The sequence below is a fragment of the Myotis yumanensis genome, unplaced genomic scaffold, assembly GCF_028538775.1.
Source record: "Myotis yumanensis isolate MYYU_CA2020_CCGP unplaced genomic scaffold, mMyoYum1.0.hap1 SCAF_3, whole genome shotgun sequence".
Classification (NCBI taxonomy): domain Eukaryota; kingdom Metazoa; phylum Chordata; class Mammalia; order Chiroptera; family Vespertilionidae; genus Myotis; species Myotis yumanensis.
The window spans coordinates 148406408-148412749 of NW_027223754.1; positions in this window are offsets into that span (position 1 = coordinate 148406408).

Sequence of the window (6342 nt, forward strand, 5' to 3'; positions counted from 1 at the left end):
ATACTCACCCTAATGTTATATTCCAAATTAATTTGTACCATGGGGTAGATAATGAAAAATGTGTCTTCTGGTAAAAAGAAAACAAAAAAACTGGAAAATTCACAATGCACATGAATGTAGTTAAAAGGTCTGAGAGCCCTGGCCGGTTTGGCTCAGTGGATAGAGCGTCAGCCTGCGGACTGAAAGGTCCTAGGTTAGATTCAGGTCAAGGGCATGTACCTTGGCTGCAGGCACATCCCCAGTAGGGGGCGTGCAGAAGGCAGCTGATCGATGTTTCTCGCTCATTGATGTTTCTAACTCTCTATCCCTCTCCCTTCCTCTCTGTAAAAAAATCAATAAAATATATTTAAAAAAAAAAAAAAAAAGGTCTGAGAAATCATACAACAAAGAAATAGGATTTCCCAAACATACTGAGCCACAGAACCATGCATAAATAATTTAGCCCAGTACCATCACTTTGAGCTTACTTTTCCTAGATTTCCAAACACACTTTGGGAAATGCTGATATAGAAAGAAGTCTTTAGTCCTAATTGCTAAATAAATAAATAAATGTCCTAAATAATAAAGTACTTTTGAAACACAGAGCATACTTGTAACTTGCCTCCTACAGGAATTGGAAAATAGCCCTTACCCTATGTCCATGTAACCCGATACAAATTTCTAGTCACAGAGAAATTGGGCTTGAGTATGTCTGCCCTCGGAAACATGCTAAAAAAAGGTTAAGTTTAAATGAGGAAAGGCCAGTAGGAAACAGCTAATTTACAGGTACCAATTTCTAAAAGTGATAACTCTTTCAATTTAGAAAATAAATTGGGAACAGTTTTCTTATTTACAAAAGAGAATTCATTTGCAGAAATTTCCTAGTATATTTTAGATAGACTTCAACATTTAAATTTGTGAGAGAAACCAAGATGGCGGCCTAGGTTAACACCGGAGATTGCTGCCTCACACAACCACTTCAAAAATACAACTAAAAGACGGAACGGACATCACCCAGAACCACAGGAAGGCTGGCTGAGTGGAAATTCCACAACTAGAAGGAAAGAGAAAAGCATACCGAGACTCAGAGGAGGCGCAGTGCGGAAGTGAAATACTAAGGTGCGGAGGTGCGCGCGGAGCGGGCTGGCGGCTGAGGGCACGGTTGTCTGTTTCAATCGGGAGGGAGTCTCAGGCTCTGAGCTCCAGATCCAGGCGAGTCTCTAGGGACCCAGACTCAAACGGGAGAAGCGGGACTGTCTGGCATCGGTCGGATCTCGAGGGCAGCTTTCTCTCTGAGGTTTGCAGCGGTTGCTGGGACACTGAGAGGCAGAGCCTCTGGGGACGGGACTGAGAGCAGCCATAACTGCTCGTTCCGCCTGCCCTGTTGATCCCCTGGGACCCGCCCCGCCCAAGCCCTGCACAGAGGCATTTGTGGGATAGCCTCAGGCAAAGGCTAGATTAGCACCTCCCTAGAGGACAGAAGTTCTCCCACTGCAGACACAGCTGATTCTCACAGCCAGTTGGCATGGAGGTCAAATCTCTCCCAGTGATAACTACAACAATCAAGGCTTAGCTACAACAAGACTGCGCACAAAGACCATAAGGGGGTGCACCAAGAGTGTCTACCTCAGGTAATTGGGACACTTAGCACAGAAAGCCACTCTATCGACACAGCGAAGCATAAAAAAATGCCCAGACAAAGAAACAGGACACAAATGACAGAACTGGAGGAAAGCAGGCTGCTGGATATAGAATTCAAAACCACACTTTTGAGGTCTTTCAAGAGTCTTCTAGAGTCTGCCGATAAACTTAATGAGATGTACAAGAAATCTAATGAGACCCTCGATGTTGTGATAAAGGACCAGCTAGAAATTAAGCATACACCTACTGAAATAAAGAATATTATACAGACTCCCAACAGCAGACCAGAGGAGCACAAGAATCAAGTCAAAGATTGGAAATGCGAAGAAGCAAAAAACACCCAACTGGAAAAGCAAAATGAAAAAAGAATCTGAAAATACGAAGATAGTGTAAGGAGCCTCTGGGACAGCTTCAAGTGTACCAACATCAGAATTATAGGGTGCCAGAAGATGAGAGAGAGCAAGATATTGAAAACCTATTTGAAGAAATAATGACAGAAAACTTCCCCTACCTGGTGAAAGAAATAGACTTACAAGTCCAGGAAGCGCAGAGAACCCCAAACAAAAGGAATCCAAAGAGGACCACACCAAGACACATCATAATTAAAATGCCAAGAGCAAAAGACAAAGAGAGAATCTTAAAAGCAGCAAGAGAAAGAAACTCAGTTACCTACAAGGGAATATCCATACGACTGTCAGCTGATTTCTCAACAAAAACCATGCAGGCCAGAAGGGAGTGGCAAGAAATATTCAAAGTGATGAATGCCAAGAACCTACAACCAAGATTACTTTATCCAGCAAAGCTATCATTCAGAATTGAAGGTCAGATAAAGAGCTTCACAGATAAGGAAAAGCTAAAGGAGTTCATCACCACCAAACCAGTATTATATGAAATGCTGAAAGGTATCCTTTAAGAAGAGGAAGAAGAAGAAAAAGGTAAAGATACAAATTATGAACAACAAATATGCATCTATCAACAAGTGAATCTATGAATCAAGTGAATAAATAATCTGATGAACAGAATGAACTGGTGATTATAATAGAATCAGGGACAGAGAAAGGGAATGGACTGACTATTCTTGGGGGGGCAAGGGGTGTGGGAGATGCGGGAAGAGACTGGACAAAAATTGTGCACCTATGGATGAGGACAGTGGGTGGGGAGTGAGGGCAGAGGGTGGGGTGGGAACTGGGAGGAGGGGAGTTATGGGGGGAAAAAAGAGGAACAAATGTAATAATCTGAATAATAAAGATTTAATTTAAAAAAAACATTTGCAACTCAGAGAATCCATTACTTCCTATCCCGACTCCACCCCCCAAAACAAGGCACAATCTTTTTCAAAATGTTTCAAGACCATGTTTTTATTTATTTTTAATTTATTGTTGAAAGTATTACAGATGTCCTCCTTATTTCCCCTCCACCCCACCCCCACCCCCAGGCTTTCACCACACTATTGTCTGTGTCCATGGGCTATGCATATAAGCATATAAATTCTTTGGTTAATCTCTCCCTCACCCACCCCCACCTTCCCTCAGACTCATCAATCTATTCCATGCTTTTATGTTCTGAATCTACTTTGTTCATCACTTTGTTTTGTTCATTAGATTCTACATATGATTGAGATCATGTGATACTTATCTTTCTCTTGGCTTAGTCCACTTAGCATAATAATCTCCAGGTCCCTTTATGCTATCTCAAAGGGTAAGAAATCCCTCTTTTTTACTGCTGTATAGTATTCCATGGTGTAAATGTACCACAGCTTTTTTATTCACTCATCTACTATGGGCACTTGGGCTATTTCCAGATCTTAGCTATTGTAAATTGCCCTACTATGAACATAGGGGTGCATATATTCTTTTTTTGTTGTTTTTGTTTTTAAAACTCTTTTATGTACATATAAACAGGTATTTAAGTGTTGAAAAATGAGTTTTGCACTTAAGAAAAAAACATACCTCTAGAACTTCGGGTTGGCCGTGGAAAATCATCATAGTACATCATCTCAACTTTCTACAAGAAGCTTTTATTTTATTTTATTTTTTTATTATTAAGGTATTACATATGTGTCCTTATCCCCCCCATGCCCCCCCCAGACCCATATATTCTTTCTGATTGGTGTTTCGGGTTTCTTAGGATATATGCCTAGAATCAGGATCACTGGGTCAAATGGGAGTTCCATTTTTAATTTTTTGAGGAAACTAGTGTTTTCTATAGTGGCTGCACCAGTCTGCATTCCCACCAGCGGTGAACTAGGGTTCTCTTTTCTTCACATCCTCGCCAGCACTTGTTATTTGTTGATTTGTTGATGGTAGCCATTCTGACAGGTGTGATGTGATACCTCATTGTTGTTTTAATTTGCATCTCTCTGATGATTACTGACTTTGAGCATTTTTTCATGTCTCTTGGCCTTCTGTATGTCCACCCTGGAGAAGTGTCTGTTAGGTCCTTTGCCAATTTTTTAATTGGATTGTTTGTCTTCCTTTTGTTAAATTGTATGAGTTCCTTATAAACTTTGGATATCAACCCCCTCTCGGGTGTATCATTGGCAAATATGTTCTCCCATGCAGTGGGCTCCCTTTTCATTTTGTTGACAGTTTCTTTTGCAGTGCAGAAGCTTTTTATTTTGATGTAGTCCCATTGGTTTATTTTCTCCTTAGTTTCCCTTGCCCTATGAGATGTTTCAGCAAACATATTGCTACAAGAGATGACTGAGATTTTGCTGCTTATAGTTTTTTCTAAGATTTTTATGGTTTCATGATTTACATTTAAGTCTTTCATCCATTTTGAGTTTATTCTTGTGTATGGTGTTTGTTGGTGGTCTAGTTTCAATTTTTTGCATGTAAAAACAAGGTACAACTTTTCAATCAACTAAATTTTAAAATATTAAACATAGTGGAAAAGGTAAAAGAAAATTAAGTATAAACAAGTGATTAGTCCATTTTTTAAAAAACTTCTATTTACTAGTTTTATAATGAAAAGCAACTGATTTAAAGAATGGAACCCCAAATTTTAGAAGCACCAGTTTACACAATCACTACACCTTCTTGCATATTCACTAAAGATTTCCAGACTTTATACTAGTGATTAACTTAGGTCAAAGTTAGTAAATTTTCTAATTGATCTCTCTCAATGCCAAAGCATAGTATTTTTATGCATAGTGAGTGTCTTATGAAACTCTGAAGGATAAACAGTAAAGGATTTCAGGACTGAAATGTGAAGCTTGCTTTACCTGGGAACAGAATTTTCATCATTTCTTTTCTCTCTAGCTCAGCAATCTCTCTCCTGGAGTAGTCTGCCCATAGTCAGGTCTACTCTGAATGCCTTCAGAGAACCCAATGTGGTGCTTCCACCTTGTGGTTTAAAACATGCGTAACTACGGACCTAAATAGATACTTTTCGAAAGAAGACAGAAGAAAGGCCAAAAGACATATGAAAACATGCTCAAAGTCACTAATCATCTGAGAGATGCAAATCAAAATGACAATGCGGTACCATCTCACACCTGTCAGAATGGCTATCATCAACAAATTAACAAATGACAAGTGCTGGCGAGGATGCAGAGAAAAAGGAACCCTTCTGCACTGCTGGTGGGAATGCAGACTGGTGCAGCCACTATGGAAGATAGTATGGAGTTTCCTCAAAAAACAAAAAATGGAACTCCCATTTGACCCTGTGATCCCACTTCTAGGAATATATCCCAAGAAACCAGAAACACCAATCAGAAAGGATATATGCACCCCTATGTTCATAGCAGCACAATTCACCATAGCTAAGATCTGGAAACAGCCTAAGTGCCCATCAGTAGATGAGTGGATTAAAAAACTGTGGTACATCTGCACAATGGAATACTACGCTGCGGTAAAAAAAGAAAGAATTCTTACCATTTGCAACAGCATGGATGGACCTGGAGAACATTATGCTAAGTGAAGTAAGCCAGTCAGAGAAAGATAAATACCATATGATCTCACTCATTTATGGAATATAATGAACAAAAACAGATCCAGAGACAAAGAAGCATCGAACAGACCGTCAAACTTTAGAGGGAAGGTAGGGGAGGGTGGGGGTAAGGGAGAGAGATCAACCAAAGGACTTATATGCAAGCATATAGGCCTAACCAATGGACACAGACAACAGGGGGGGTGAGGGCATGAGTGTGGAGGATAGGGGGTAATGTGGGGATAAGGACATATATGTAATAACTTAATAAAAAAATTAAAAAATAATAAATAAATAAATAAATAAATAAAGCATAACTAAACACTTGGTCTTCTCATGCCACTAAAAAATGATTGTGATAGAAGATGAAAAGTTTTTAATTTCAGAGGGATGTTTTGCTTTTTAAGAAAAGCTTTTCCAAATCAAAACAGCACAAGAAGAACCAAGATGGCAGCCTAGGTAAATGCCTGGACTCGCTGCCTCCCACAACTACATCAAAATTACGACTAAAATAAGAACAACCATCATTCAGAACCACCTGAAAGCTGGCTGAATGGAAGCCCTACAACCAGAGAAGTAAAAAAGAAAGCACATTAGACTGGTGATAGGGGTGGAGGTGCAGAACAGGCTGGCCCGACGTCCAGGTGTGCTATATTTTTCATCAGGAAGGAGACTGTCTGTGCAGAGGCCACCTGTGAGAAGCGCGGGGTCCCAGCCATATACCAGACCCCCACCGCAGGGCTCCAGAGCTGGGAAGAGAAGTCCCCACAACTACAGGCTATAAAAACCAGC